Source organism: Taudactylus pleione, unplaced genomic scaffold (assembly GCF_031769625.1).
Source record: "Taudactylus pleione unplaced genomic scaffold, aTauple2 ptg000652l, whole genome shotgun sequence".
NCBI classification, from domain to species: Eukaryota; Metazoa; Chordata; class Amphibia; order Anura; family Myobatrachidae; genus Taudactylus; species Taudactylus pleione.
This window is the reverse complement of record NW_028285054.1, coordinates 6201981-6218767: the sequence shown is the minus strand read 5'-3', so window position 1 is coordinate 6218767 and position 16787 is coordinate 6201981.

Genomic DNA, 16787 nt, shown 5'->3' with positions numbered 1-16787 from the left:
CAGCAATTCCACCACTTACGCAAATAATGGCGGTGTTACATTTCTGTGCCTCAGGATCGTTCCAAACAACGGTGGGAATAGTGGCGGGCATCTCACAATCCTCCTTTTCTCGGATCCTGAGGGCAGTGATGGAGGCACTTTTCAAGCACCTCCATCATTTTATTCAAATGCCTTTGGATATGGGTGCCCTTAGTGTGGCCAAGGCCAATTTTTACCAAATAGCTGGCTTCCCACACATCATAGGGGTTGTGGATGGTACTCACATACCACTTCAGCCTCCAGCACGGCTGGAGGCAATATTTAGAAACCGTAAACACTATCACTCCCTCAATGTAATGGTGGTATGTGATGCCTCCCTCCAGATCCTGTCCCTGAATGCAAAATTACCAGGAAGTGCACATGACTCCTTCGTCATCCGGCAATCAGGGATATGGCACAAATTAACCAACCTACAAGCTGGTGATGCGTGGCTTCTGGGTAAGTGGAGACCTTTAGTACATAACAATGTTAAGCTTCATACAGAGTGAGCCTGATGTTGTATTTTCCTTTTCACAGGAGACAGTGGCTACCCTTGCACGTCCTGGCTGCTCACTCCTTATTTGGCTCCCACACCAGGGCCACAAAGTGAGTATAATTCCGCACTTACTGCCACCAGGCAAGTGGTGGAGCACTGTATCGGCCTTTTAAAAGGCCGATTCAGATGCCTCCACCGCTCTGGTGGCGAACTCATGTATTTGCCGGATATGGTTTCGAAAATTGTGGTCCTGTGTGAGATATTTCACAACATCGCCATAAGGAGTGGTGTCCCAATGCAGCCAGAGGATGCCTTACCTGAGGATGGCCCCCCCCGAAGGTTGGTCGGATGTCTGTATGTGGGGGGCCATACGCGATGATGTTGTGGCCAGATTTTTTAGGTAATTATTTGCAAAAAACCAGTGTTGATACCTAATGTGGTTGGGTGTGTTTGAGAGCATCTAATTTTTTGCTAATTTGTTTCTCCCTCTTCTGTATTTTTACATAATCTTTGGCACTCCAACGATGAATACTTTCTGCTACCCTTACAAAACCTGTATGTGGATATTTTGTGGCTATATTCGGGAACACTTCTTGCCATGCCATATATGTGGAATCATGTTTGCATGGTCCTTCGTCAACCAGTTCTTGATTGGTTTTTTTGGGTGTTTGTTTTTTGGTATGTGTTGTATTTGAGATTATCACTGTGTGTTTTGTTTGTGAGTGACCACTTTGCAATTTTTGTTATGTTGGTAATAAATTTTTTTAGAGCGAAATGTTGTCCCTTTTTTGTAAAAGTTACCACCAAGTGTAACCAGGTTCACACATGTAACATATGACTAAGGGGTAATCCAGTACTGACGCCATTTGTGCAAAAATGATTCCTTTATTCTGGGTCCAAACCAACACCAAAAGGAAGCCTGTACAATCCTTTTGCTTCGTAATATTGCCCTAAGCTGCTTGCACACCAACTAGGAACCTGGAAAATGTTGAAATATATAATTGTGACTACACCAAAAAAGGGAAATCAGATTTGTACTGTTAGGTGTTTCTTGTGGCTGTTTGACCCAAAAATACAACACACACTCTTATTGGCCCAAATGTGAAATCCTTGCAGGAACACTATACTTATGACAGGGTAAACAATATGTGGTTGGGACAAAACGAATGAGCCAGAACGTAACTTCAAACAAAACAATTTATTTACAGAATGTTGAACAAAAAAAAAACTAGTCCCTAAGGAGGACCGACATACGGTCAAGGACCACCAGCACCCCGATGATTTGGCTGTGCATCTGGGCCACACATCCTCTTAAATTTGCCCGAAGCCTCTGTTCCTCTGTGGGTGAGAAAAAATTGGGGATTAATACAACAATAGTGAAACCACATAAAAAACAATTTTAAACAAAAAAAAAACCATTAAAATTGTGTAGGGCAAAAATACAAGGCCTATGTCCAAATTCAGACAGGTGTGCTATGTGTATGTTGAAAACAGCAGTAACAGGTTACGGCAAATGACCAAAACCACTTATTTTTGTGTTAAACAAACACAAAACATAAAATTAAAAACAAAAAACAAACAGTTTGTGTCGAAAAAAAACAGCAAAACAAAACATACCGGAAGACCCAACGCCAGCTACAGAAGGCCCTCCATCGTCCTCCTCGGAGGTGGGTCCATTCCCCAAAGATCGGGGCGGTGTAATGACCAACTCCAGGGAGGGGGTCATTCGAAGAGGGGTGGTTGGAGGAGAGGGGGAATTGGGACGGAGGGGAAGGAGTCCAGCAAAATCTGGCTGAGGGTGTAGGAAGGCTGGGGAGGAGGGGGGAATAGGGGAAGGAGTGGAGTTGGAGTGTTGGCTGGGGGTGGGGGAGAGTGGCCGTGCTCGCCGTCTGGCGGGACGCTGATGGCGTAGTCTTCGCTGGGCCCCTAAAAGATGGTAAACAAATTGTGGTTAGATCCAACACAAATCCGCAAACAAATTCAATTTCAAATGCACCCCCAAACCCCCCCCCCCAAAAAAAGAAATAGAATGAATAAAGATGAAAGACAGGGAAAACATGGCCATGCAGATATGAGGAGAATGAATAAAGATGAAAGACAGGGAAAACATGGCCATGCAGATATGAGGAGAATGAATAAAGATGAAAGACAGGGAAAACATGGCCATGCAGATATGAGGAGAATGAATAAAGATGAAAGACAGGGAAAACATGGCCATGCAGATATGAGGAGAAAGAATAAAGATGAAAGACAGGGAAAACATGGCCATGCAGATATGAGGAGAATGAATAAAGATGAAAGACAGGGAAAACATGGCCATGCAGATATGAGGAGAATGAATAAAGATGAAAGACAGGGAAAACATGGCCATGCAGATATGAGGAGAATGAATAAAGATGAAAGACAGGGAAAACATGGCCATGCAGTTAGGGCCACAAAGACAAACATGAAAACCACAATCCATTAAACTTACTCGCAGCGATCTGCATGCGAAAGCATGCCAGCAAGCGGGGCGTCTTTCGTTGCAGGTCCGACCACCTGCGCTCCAGCTGCCCGATATGGCGGCGTGAGCCGAAGCAGCGCAGGCGGGCCCGAACCTCCGCATATGCGGATCGCTTCTCCCGGTTGGTGATGGGTGGAGGCTGGCTGGTTATCCGTCGATCCATCACCTCCGTAAGCACCAGCAGCTCGCGCCTGGTGAATGCGGAGGCTCTCATGATGGCAATGGAGTTTTGCCAAAAAATCATTTTGATAAAGTGCTCAAAAAATTTCTGATTGGCTAATGTATTTAGGATATTAACAGGAGCAATTCTATTGGTTAGTGTATGAGTCATGTGTTCGACCGGGCCAGAAATCTGAGGAGACTTATGATAGGCTTAATGCAGTGACATGCGTAAGCAAATTTACATTAAAAAATGAACTCCATGAAATATGCGGGGCTAAAAACAAATATACCAATTAGTTTATAGGGGTTAACATGTATTTTGACAAATAAAAGCGAATGTTTAAGCCGTACGTATTCTGCGGGTAAACACAAACATGGACATAAATAAAGTTTATTGCATTGTGTAAAAAAACAAAAAAAACACCAATTAAGCTAATTGATATATTGATTGGCATGTTACGACTGAGGGAGGTAGGCAGAATAAACGAGCAGTTAATCGAAATGTCTCAGGCCAACTTCCGGGTAGTACTAGTGCGTGCGTTCCCTTCAAACCACTTCGGGGATGGACGCTCGCTATTTGGCACGCTCGTTAGTTAGAGGAGGGGTCGCCTGAGTTTGGGGAGGATGTATTGATGCGAACGAAAATACGAGCGTGTGCCTGAATTTAAATATTTCTTTACGTTCGCCTAACGTACGAACGGCCACTTGCGTCCGGGTCTGAATCAGGCCCTTAGTGCTTAGAGTGTGCACCTGCATTTTCCTTATTCTTAGTGCTTAGAGTGTGCACCTACATTTTCCTTATTCTTAGTGCTTACAGTGTGCGCCTGCCTTTTCCTTATTCTTAGTGCGTAGAGTGTGCACCTACATTTTCCTTATTCTTAGTGCTTACAGTGTGCACCTGCATTTTCCTTATTCTTAGTGCTTAGAGTGTGCACCTACATTTTCCTTATTCTTAGTGCTTACAGTGTGCACCTACATTTTCCTTATTCTTAGTGCTTACAGTGTGCGCCTGCATTTTCCTTATTCTTAGTGCTTACAGTGTGCGCCTGCATTTTCCTTATTCTTAGTGCTTAGAGTGTGCGCCTGTATTTTCCTTATTCTTAGTGCTTACAGTGTGCGCCTGCATTTTCCTTATTCTTAGTGCTTACAGTGTGCGCCTGCATTTTCCTTATTCTTAGTGCGTAGAGTGTGCACCTACATTTTCCTTATTCTTAGAGCTTACAGTGTGCACCTGCATTTTCCTTATTCTTAGTGCTTAGAGTGTGCGCCTGCATTTTCCTTATTCTTAGTACTTAGAGTGTGCACCTGCATTTTCTTTATTCTTAGAGCTTACAGTGTGCACCTGCATTTTCCTTATTCTTAGTGCTTAGAGTGTGCACCTGCATTTTCCTTATTCTTAGAGCTTACAGTGTGCACTTGCATTTTCCTTATTCTTAGTACTTAGAGTGTGCACCTGCATTTTCCTTTTTCTGCATTTTACAAGGAAACAGCCGCACAGCTTAAGATGTATAAAGTCTCTATCACAGAGGAGCGATCAGATACAGACACATACAATACACAAACCAATACCACCAGGTACAGTATGTCACACACACCAAGAAATGCCCCTTGAACACATTAGTTGTGGGAGCAAGTTCAGGTACTTTAGAATTGCTACACTTGCAGCCTAGTACATGACAGTAAATGCATTCCATTTAGAACTGTAGCCATTGATAAATTAGTTCTTGTTTGAAATTGGCATTCTGTCTGTAAATTGAAGGAAAGTACTGCAAGTGCTGCAATTAGTGTTCCCTGCGGAGCTGAAGCAATGACAGTAAGGCAGCTCGTGAACACATACAGAATACACGGGAGCATTTATAATGTGACCCTGGGATGAATCCACTCTATTTAAGCATGCCGGAAACAAATATATATTCTTTTAGATTATTACATGGTATTCCAGATAGGCAGCTAATGAGGAAAAATAAAAATAAAATGTATATATTTTTTATTTAAGGACTTTGGGGGAGATTTAATAAAGGTTGGAGAGAGATAAAATTGGAGATAAATAGCACCAACCAATCAGCTCCTGTCATGTTTCAAACACAGCCTGTAAAGTGACAGTTAGGAGCTGATTGGTTGGTGCTATTTATCTCCAATTTTATCTCTCTCCAAGCTTTATTAAATCTCCCCCTAACTCTTAACAGAACTAAAAGGTAAGTTTTGGGGTTGAGTGAGATGAGATTAATACTGTAACCGATTCTGACAGGTGTCGGGATTCCGGCGTTGGCATTCTGAGCTCCCGAATGCCAGCGGTCGGGATTATGACCGCGTCCCCTTCCGCTTCTGCTCTCTTCCAATATCCTGATTCGGTGGTAACTGTAATGTTGGGTCAGCTGATCTATTCTCATGGTGCTACTCAATCTCCTAAACAACACCATTGACGCAAACACATAAAATATATCTATTCCAACATGCTGCAAAATAAAAGCCCTAACTATCCTGAAAAATAATATATAAATTTGCATTTATATAATAAAAAATGACATTCTCCTACCCACAATAATGAGAGAAAAAGTGGAATTTATTTACATACAAATCCTAAATTTTGTAACACAAACTCCCTCAGAGAAGGGAGCGACCTTATTTAGCTATGCATGATCACATTTAAACTCATTTTTGCCTGTATTATATCCCCCTAAATCACCCCTCATTACAGCGTGAAGAAGTTTGTAACAAAATAATAAAATTAACAATAATTTAAAAAAAGGCCATAAAATACGCTATCAGTTAGTGTAACACCAAGTTACGTCCTCACTTCTCTTCATTTCATGCTCTCCTGATATTTCACCATTTGAATAATTTGTACATTAAAGATTATTGGTATAATATAATTTGGAATAACATATTTGCAGGTCATGAAATTCCTGCTCGTTTTCATGCTGATCTCTAACCCATATTATTCCTCATTTAATTATATCTATAAAAAGATTCTAAGGCAGAATTTCTTCCTGGAGGGATCATTTCATTTTATAGGACCGCATCTAACAATGAGGACTATCGATGTCTTGGGAAATAAGATGCTGTTTTCTGAGATCAATACATTTGGTGCCTTTTACAGGGACGGGCAATGAATTTTGCGGGGTGAAATTTAGCTCCGTCAAATTGACCTTCTGGTCTATATTGAAACGATTTGTTGCAATGAGAATTCCTCCTGGCATTTAGTCCTTGAGCATGTTGATATCTTTATAACTGTTTACCCTGCATTCATTTTCCAGCTGCACTCAGTATTCAAAACAGTGAACACAGGTGAGTGGGTGAGTCTAGAAAGACCTGCAGCCAATCAAAGCTTTAGAATAATAACATCAGTACAGAGTATTTCAGCTCACGCCCTTTTCTATTTGTAGGAAAATTTGTGGAGGAACCGTCGGTGTGATGAGATAGAGGTTCAAGGTATTAGTCTATAAAAGTTTAGCTCACTCGGGATGCCCGCAGTGTCACAACTAGCGGTGTTTGACTGGCTCTGTAGATGGCACCGTTGCAGCCCCATGGCCCTTGCTACTGAGGGGGGTGTGGGCCGCACCTGGGTGTCACCCTCATAAGGGGTGATACCAAAATGCTGGCTCCTCTGCAGTGCCTGGTGCTGAACTGTGACATTCTCCTGTAGCACCCGGCCCCTGTCATAGAAGAGGAGCTGCCCAATCAACGGAGGCAGCCCAGCAACTCTGGTGATGCTGGGCTGAGCCCGGAGTGATTTTAATGGGATCCCAGCGTGGCCACGCACCTTTATTTAGAACCCCCTTTTTAGACAGGCGAGGGGTATCCAGAGTGTGCACTGGGTGTCACCAGACCCGGTGATGCCTCTGGCTACTGGCAAGAAAAGTGCATGGAACGACACCCTGCAGCCAGGATTGCAGCTGAAGCATTGCCGGAGATTCCTTAAGATGCTCCAGACAGGCATCCTGTGGACTATTGTTGCATCCTAATTATGGTTGAGGTACTTGCAAGAAGCTATGTCTGCCCAGGTGACACCTTATTGCCTGGACTTTCCCCGGGCCTACCTTTTCCAATCAGTGCCCACAATTGTGATACAATACTAGACACCAAAGTGCTTACAGCATAGCTTAGCATTATTCCTTCCCTGGGCCGAAAAACAATAAGAGGTTCACCTAAGGAGAGGACCAAGATTTATGTATCATAAACTGTCCTTCATAACTGCGGGAAGCTCTTCTCAATAGACGTGGTTGGGTCAGACCCAGTGAGGTAACAAGGGGAAGAAGAGTTAGTCCACAACCAGTCCATTGTAATAAGGACCGGCAAGCTGCATGGGCCATCAGCTTCATTCCCCTTAATACCCAGAAGAACCCAGCATGAGTATCAGGGGAGTTATTATAAGACATAGGAAGACACTTTGGGCTTGATTAAGCAGAAGACACAGCTAATTTTTGGACGCAGATTCCCAATCTTCAGGAATCTGCGCATGCACTGGACTCATACTGCACATGCGTCTGCATTGTCTCTCGCAGTTCGGCAACAGGCTGTCAGAGATTAAGGAATAATCACAGGGCTTAAGGAATAATGCAGTGTTGAAGCTGGGTGAGATTTGCTTTGGTGTGTTGTGGTGTAGCACCCGGTAGTCACAGGGTCACTCTTTGCTGGCTGGTCTGGTGTGGTGGAGCACCCGATATGTCACGCTGGGAGGCGGGTTTTTGAAAGCCGAGGTCTGAGGCTGTGGGAGGAGGTGAAGGCGAGGGGCCTGGACGTATGATCTCCGCATCCACATGTCTTGGTCATTGGCTAGACCTAGTCAATGGTGCGGAGTCTAACTCACAAGGAGGTGTTCGCCAGTGACCCCTCCAAGCGGGATATGGGCTTTTGCGGCTCCCTGTAAGCAGGTCGCGGTCCTTTGACTTGGTGACCAAGGCCTGCAGGGAAAAGAGAATCAAAACACCCGTGGCCCAAGGGTAATGCCTGGAATAGGCACGTGGCGAGTGGGATAGAACTCTTGGCCGGAAAAAGGCACTGGCTAGAGAGTTGTGGAGATTTATTGGTAGGCTGATGTAACAGCTGGATATCCCACGAAGTATATACCGGATTGCCGGCCGGAGATCATGCACTAGGGTGCAATGAGATGAAGGGTTAACCTGCACACATGCTGTGATGGTGAAAGCATTGTGATGAGATGAAGGGTTAACTTGCAAACAGGATGTGATGGTAAAAGCTCTGCGATGAGATGAAGGGTTAACTTGCACACAGGCTGTGATGGTAATAGCACTGAGGTGAGATGAAGGGTTAACTTGCAAACAGGCTGTGATGGTAAAAGCACTGTGGTGAGATGAAGGGTTAACTTGCACACAGGCTGTGATGGTAAAAGCACTGTGATGAGATGAAGGGTTAACTTGCACACAGGTTGTGATGGTAGAGCACTGTGGTGAGATGGAGGGTTAACTTGCACACAGGCTGTTGATTAGTAAAGGCACTGTGGAGAGATGGAGGTTGAACTTGCACACAGGCTGTTGTTTAGTAAAGGCACTGTGGAGAGATGGAGGTTTAAACTTGCACACAGGCTGTTGATTAGTAAAGGCACTGTGGAGAGATGGAGGTTAGCTGCCACACAGGCTGTTGATAGTAAAGGCACTGTGGAGAGATGGAGGTTAGCTGCCACACAGGCTGTTGATAGTAAAGGCACTGTGGTGAGATAGTTCAGAAGCTCTGGAAGAAACACACTGGAAGCACGGGAACCTGGAACGAGACTCCTCTAGTGACACTAGCGGCGACAATGATTGTTCAGGCAACAACCTGGAGCACAGGAGCAGGATATATACCCCTGGAAGCCTGCTGATAGGCCCACAGCGTCAGCTGACCAGCCGGGCCACTCAGGGAAGGAAGTACTGACATAGGGAAAGTGTCATGGCGGCGCCCATGACGGAAACTGCGATCCCCACTCACCGGGTCGCTGACACCACAGCTACAGGGTGAATGATCAGCTCCTCCCACGTCGCAGCGCCAGCCGCCCGACTGCCCGGGAATTCAGAGGAAGCTGGCAGGACAGTAAGGGACGTCCGATCCCCGGCTGAACTCTGACACTGTAGTCACAGGGGACCCTCTTTCCCGGGTGGCACCAGGTTATTGGCCAAGGTTCCTCCTGTTGTTGTAACACTGTCTAATTGATCTTTGACCATGCATAGATGGTACAGTCCACATACATCACACATCTGATCATTGATTTATTTATTCTAGTTTCAGACTGTTTTTTAATACTGCAGTTTCATTCATATAACTATGTACGTTTACACATTAGTATGGCCGTTCTGGTCATATTGACTTGCTGGGTCCAAAATCAACAGTTCATTCTCAAGTTTTTGCTTTGTTCTAGTTGATACAGTTAGGACTGTGACTAGTTACTGAAACTCCGCCCTACAAAACTAGGAAGTATATTGAGGCGCACTTTCCCTCCTTAAATTTCTGGTCTCTGCCTCACTTACACTGGCCTAATGTGAGCACCAGTTGCAGCAGTAAACTGTGACTTACAGCATTGAATCACCAGCCTGTCACTAGTCCCTACTGCACATGTTGTCCTGGCATTGCCAGGTGTCAAACGTGCACTATACCTGGAGTTCTATCTTGGGTTAAAAGGTGCAGATTCATCTAAAATTAAAAACAAAAAGGAAAAAAATCCCAATTCACTAAAATTAGTGAACATGCTTTGATGAGTCATTTATTTTCTCTGTACCACATCCGCTATAGCCATCCTGAGATGGCGATAGCATAGTAGGACAGCTAGCGGTATAGGTGCTATCGGTGTTCTTCTTCCAAGCATACGGAAGCTGTGGCATCAGTGCCCCCTGAGAAGTCTACCGCAATTAGTAATGGTCATCGCTTCCTTGGGTTTTAACAAATATGGCAAAACCCCTAAATCCACTAAAAATGGTAATTTGACTTACAGTACATTCCCCTATCCCAGGATCCTTACCGTCGATGGCAGCCACCATTACACAAACTGCTCAAAAAGCAAGCTGAGTGTTTCTGAGTGTTGCATGTTGATGTCGGGTAGGTGGCATGTGCAGGAACCAGGAAGATGAAGACCAGGGACGTGAGGTCAGGGTAGGCAGGAGAGACAGAGCCTCCCCTGTCAGACTCCATCCCCTATCTTACTCCCTGTCATGCTCCAGAGTATTAATATAAGAACTGTGTTTTTATACATGTGTGCCTCCCCAGCCATTGACCTCACCATACGTCCCTGATGAAGACACATATGAATCAGACAGCACTTATAGAGCCAATGTAATAATGACTCTGCTGTGATTAAGTTGTAGTAAATCAGCAGAGGTTTGTATGAAAAAAAAAATCCAAAACATAGCACTAAATCGAAAAATGTACTGTACTCTACTTTGCCATCAATACAATAAGGATAAAACAAAAAGATGTAAGATGGTAAAAAATGTGCATGGATAATGTAATAAGTTAATGGTTAAAGGGCCCCTGTCTATTTGCTGCATGACATGGGTATCAAGGGGGACATCAGGTTAGAATTTGAATTTTCCTTAAAGGTATAACACATATCTGGTCATTACAGGGTTAATCTACTATCCTTAAATAACTAAAATAACAAAAACAGTCGATATAAGCTTCTAAGTAGTAATGACTATGCCCTTAATAAGACACATCTATTAATAGCATACCATTATGCTATAATAAACTAGTATCTAGATACTGTATATGTGCACATTTCATACTGTATACTGTATATTAGTGGTAACCTTAAACCTCACACAGAACACTGTAGTTATTTCAGCAATTTGTCTATTGTATTAGCATTCAGCAGTGACCGAGAACAGTGTGAATCCTTCTCTCCGACAGATGGAGAAACATTATCGAGCTTTCTCTAATAAGAAGACAGGTGTGCGCATTCTTTATTGCAATTAGGGATGTGCGCCAACCCCCGTGTTTTGGTTTTGGATCTGTATCTCCTTCAAGGTATTGGATCTGGATTTGGTTTTGCAAACCGTCCTAAAGTGTTTTGGTTTTGGATCTGGATTGCTTTAAATAAAAAATAGATAAAAAGTTTTAAAAACAGATAAAATCATGTAATTTATGCAAACCAAAACCCGAAATTCGGATTTAAAATCCGAATTCTGAACCGCAAAAAAAATTCAGAACCACGACCCAGATTTACCCGGATCTCTTCAGGAAATTAGATCGCATAATTCCAGATTGTACAGATCAAATTGTGCAAAAGTCTCTAAAATATATGAATTTCACAGAGTATAGATTGCAGTTGAAAATATTTTTGGATTTCAGGAACAATGGCCCTCATTCAGAGCCGCTCGCTATTTGTGGTCGTTCGTTCTAAAACAAGGGGTGGCTATTCAAATGAACCGTTCGCTAATTGCGGTCTGTTCACGCCTCTAAGTCTGAACGAGCGAGCAAAACTTGCGGTTGTAGTTTGGAAAAATACGCCCCCTTGCCGCTCGCACCATACGTCATGTCCGCTATTTATTAGATTAATCGAGTACATCGAACAGCGTATGAACTGCTCGCTATTCTTGTGGCTGGTTTTTTCAACCGCTATTTTGCGAGCAGTTCGGAGTAAAAAAAAACCAAGTGACGTGGTCAATGACGCTGGTGTATTAATTATGCACTCCCTTAAAACGCCCATTTTGACCTTTAAGCACGCCTGCGATCTAATTCCACTCCCCGTTTTCAAGCACCTTCCCCTGTTACCACCCACATACGCCTCCTTCTGTCACTCAAAATAGCAGGCATTCGCTATATAGCGAACAAACGATTTTCGGCCGCACTGACTGGTTCGCGCATGCGTATTCAAATCCGTACGCATGCGCAGGTGTGCAAACATCGGTCAGAACGAACGAGCGGCCGCTTACGAGCGGCTCTGAATCAGGGCCAATGTTCTTTATTTTATTTTTTTATAAATCCTCATTTCAATAACAATAAGAAGATTTTTTATAAAAAATTGTTTTAAAATGATGCTTGTGAACATTCTTGTTCATTTATACCTAAGCTGCATACACACACAACGATTTGTTTGAACGATTATCGTTAAACGATATCGTTTAACGATAATCGTTTGAAAAAATCGTTCACTTTCTGAGTCAAATGATGAACGATTATCGTTCATGCGCGTTCACGTTTGTAGTTTGTAATTCAGTCAGACTTGTCAACTGAACGATTTTCATTAAGGGAATATGCAAAAATTGTTTGTAGTTCAAAAAAATCGTTCATTACACTTTAAAAAATTTGAAAGATAATCTGACAGCAAATCGTACATAAAATCGTTGGTAACAAAATCGTTGTGTGTGTATACAGCTCTATTACTTATACTCCTTAGACATTTAAGTTTCAAATGGATGTAATATTCTGAAAGGGTTAATCAGATTTCTGGTTGAGAAACTTCTGATCTGTTGCTAATGCATCAAAATAAAAATGCAGATCTGTATTGGGGCTCGCTCCGAACCAGGCCCATTATGTTTATATGGAGTAACAACTTTTCAAATCTAAACCATCAGTTCTGTCAATGGCATCAATATCTAACTCATTGCTAAGCGGGGCCACTATTCATAGTAGCTGTCTTACCCATTAAAATAGAATGCTCTGTTGATGCAATAAAACATATTAGCAGCTGCTTGGTGAGCTCTTATCAGCAGTCATGACTGCTGGATCACTACCCTGTACTAACTTTACTGACAAATGATTAAGTATTAGGAAGCAGTTTTACTGACAACTGATTAAGTGATAGGAAACAGCAGCTGCTAAATCTGAAGTACAGTATGACACTTTTAGAAGCCTAGGGACCTAGGTTGTGTGTTACAGGGAAAATCCTATCTTGGAAGATGTGGCAAAGCTGTACCACTGTAACCATATGGTGTTGTGTTGTCAATGAAAATCTGATATATATATATTTTTTTATTAATCTTAAAATATTAGACATCAAAGGACTGGAACAAATATCATTCAGTTATCATATAGACCCAGGAAAGTCCCAAACCGAGGGCAATAAAAGAGAAACACAAAAAAGGTACGAAAAATGTTGCAGCATAAAGAAAGCTATATTCACCTATATGAGGAATTAGATGACCATGTCTACCAAATGCTAAAGGACAACCAAACTGCTAAATAAAAGGGTTGTATAATAGTCTAGCAAATACACTAATAACCATTTTAAATATATATAAATAGTATTAGTAAGCCACTTCCAAAGTATTGTTCGTCAAAAGAATATATTCATATTATTAAAGATTTTACACACACATTAAGCTTCAAGACTCCATTGTGTATCTAAGAGACCCATGCAGGCAACCTCCATATTGTAGAGCACAGGTTCTCAAACTCGGTCCTCGGGACCCCAAACAGTGCATGTTTTGCAGGTCTCCTCACATAATTACTAGTGAAATAATTAGCTGCACCTGTGGATCTTTTAAAATGTGTCAGTGAGTAATGAATACACCTGTGCACCTGCTGGGTGACCTGGAAAAAGTGAACTGTGTGGGGTCCTGAGGACCGAGTTTGAGAACCACTGTTGTAGAGTAATGCAGTGAATACTCCAGTTCCTTTCCTATGCTACACCTTTGTGCAGTTCACCCTTAACTAAACATTAGTCAAAAAATATAATATTTTATTTATAAGCCAATGTAATCCAGACATACACCAGTTTGTGTTTCTACCATATGTATTAACAACAGTTCATCTAGCACACACACACGCGCGCACACAAACACTCAGCATTTTACTGTGAACCTATAAGCTTTTAAAGTACATATTTGAACTCATAATTTATTATTTGTCTGCAGTTTTTTTTTTTAAATACAAACTTAAATAATACTGGTAGAACCACCTTTTGCTGCATTAACAGCTTTAAATCTGTTGGAGCAAGTTTCTTCCAGCCTTGCACACTGGGAGTGATTTTGCTAATTCTTCCTTGCAGATTTGCTCCAGGATGTTCAGGATGGCAAGATGATGTTTGTTGTCTCTTGAGGCATCAATTATATCCTGTGGTGGGTATCACAGAGCAGTTATGAAAGAAGGTCACAAGCACCTACCCTCCAACATGACCCGTTCCATTAGGTACAAAACACTCTGCTCCTGGACTTCCCACCTGTTTTGAACTAGGTAATTGATGAGACAGGTGTTTCAGCACAGGTGTCTGCCATCATAAATTAAGAGGGAAGTCCAGGAGCAGAGCATTTTGTACCTAATGGAATGGGTCATGTTGGAGGGTCTGCAAGCACCTGCTACTGGTGTGCAACAATAATGAATGAGTGTTTGGAGGGGATGTGTCTAAGGGGCAGCCTATAAAGTCTCCAGTGCTAGGAATACCCCTCCTGCCCATGAACCCACCCCCACCTTGATACATTATCTCCCTTGTGACATGGCCATGTCCCCTATCTCCATGCATGGGTCTGAAATGTTGTGAGATCTGATTTGAATTCAAATCCTTTGAATGGTTAAACATGAATTACTGACATTATGCAAAGCTGTTCGTTTGAATTTATTACTATACTTTTACTTCAGTGCGTGACTACATTTTTGTTGTGATTGTTCTTTGCAATGTTTCTTTGAATTGTACAGAGCCTCATTCTTTTCTAAATATGTCAAATTTTAATTGCTTGAATAATGTTATCACATTTGGTAAATTAATTGAGGCATATTCAGTTTCAGTTTTCTATCCCATGGTAATTTTATATTTTGCATTATAAATCTACAGTCACATATGGGTATTGCTATTAATTAGTTATAACTAGGGGTGAGCGGGTTCGGATTGCTGAAATCCGAACCCCCCCGAGCCCCCCCGATCCGAGGCCGATCCGAGTCAAGCTCGACTTTTCCCGCCTGACTCGGATCTGAAATCGAGGCAAAACGTTATCATCCCGCCTTCCGGGTCACGCGGCTTTTGGATCCTATATAAGGTACCCGCGTCGGCGTCATTTTCTCACTCGGCTGTGGACAGTGAAGAGGGAGGGTGGGAGTTAGGGCTGGCTGGGCTGTGTAGTGTAGTGTAGTGCAATGTAGTGTTGTGCTGTGCTGTGCTGCGCTGTGCTGCTGTTGTCCATAGGGGCTGTGTCCACTCCTTCAAAGTCCATAGGGGCTGGCTGGACTGTGTTGTGCAGTCAGTTGTCCATAGGGGCTGTGTCCACTCCAAAGTCCTGTGCAGTGTCCCAGTCCTAAAGGGGTGCTGTAGTGTTGTCCAGGGGGTGCTCTGTCCGTCCGGGGTGCTCCCCCCCCAAGTGCAAAAAAATATATATATTTTCTGTGTTTGTGAATTGTGTGCACTGTGGCTGCACGTCCATCAACAAAGGAGCAGTGCCAAGTGTGCGCCTGTGTCCCATTAGTAAAGGGCCGGTTGGCTTGTCCGTTAAAGGGTGCTGTAACCCCCAAAGTGCACTCCAAACAAAAAAAATATATATTTTCTTTGTTTGTGAATTGTGTGCACTGTGGCTGCACGTGCATCAACAAAAGAGCAGCGCCAAGCGTGCGCCTGTGTCCCATAAGAAAAGGGCCGGCTGGCTTGTCCGTTAAAGGGTGCTGTAACCCCCAAAGTACACTCCAAACAAAATAAAAAAATATTTTCTGTGTTTGTGAATTGTGTGCGCAGTAGCCGCACGTGCATCAACAAAGTAGTGCCAAGCGTGCGCCTGTGTCATAAGTAAAGGGCCGGCTGGCTTGACCGTTAAAGGGTGCTGTAACCCCCAAAGTACACTCCAAACAAAATAAAAAAATATTTTCTGTGTTTGTGAATTGTGTGCGCAGTAGCCGCACGTGCATCAACAAAGTAGTGCCAAGCGTGCGCCTGTGTCATAAGTAAAGGGCTGGCTGAGTTGACCATTAAAGGGTGCTGTAACCCCCAAAGTACACTCCAAACAAAATAAAAAAAATATTCTCTTTGTTTGTGAATTGTGTGCGCAGTAGCCGCACGTGCATCAACAAAGGAGCAGCGCCAAGCGTGCGCCTGTGTCCCATAAGAAAAGAGCCGGCTGGCTCATTTCTTAAAGGGTGGTGTAACCCACAAAGTGCACTACTCTCCAGCAAAAATAAAAAAATATTTTCTGTGTTTGTGTGCGCCTTAGCCGCACGTATATATCAAATCGATATAACATAAATGGAGGACTAAACTTTCTCCGATAAAAATAAAATAGGGAAAGATCAAGAACCACTTCCTCCTAGTGCTGAAGCTGCTGCCACTAGTCATGACATAGACGATAACATGCCATCAACGTCGTCTGCCAAGGCCGATGCCCAATGTCATAGTAGAGGCCACATACAATCCCAAATGACAAAGTTCAGGAAAATGACCTTAAAAAAAACATTTAAATCATCTGAAGAGAAACGTAAACTTGCCAATATGCCATTTATGACACGGAGTGGCAAGGAACGGCTAAGGTCTTTCCCTATGACTAGTATGTGTCATACTAGTATGACTAGTATGTTCATGACTAGTGGTTCAGCTTCACATGACGATGGAAGCCCTCCTCCCGCTAAAAAAAGCAAATGAGTTAAGCTGGCAAAAGCACTGCAAAGAACTGTGCGTTCTAAGAAGATATCACAAATCCCCAAGGAGAGTCCAAGTGTGGTGGCGGTTGAGATGCCTGACCTTCCCAGCACTGGACGGGAAGA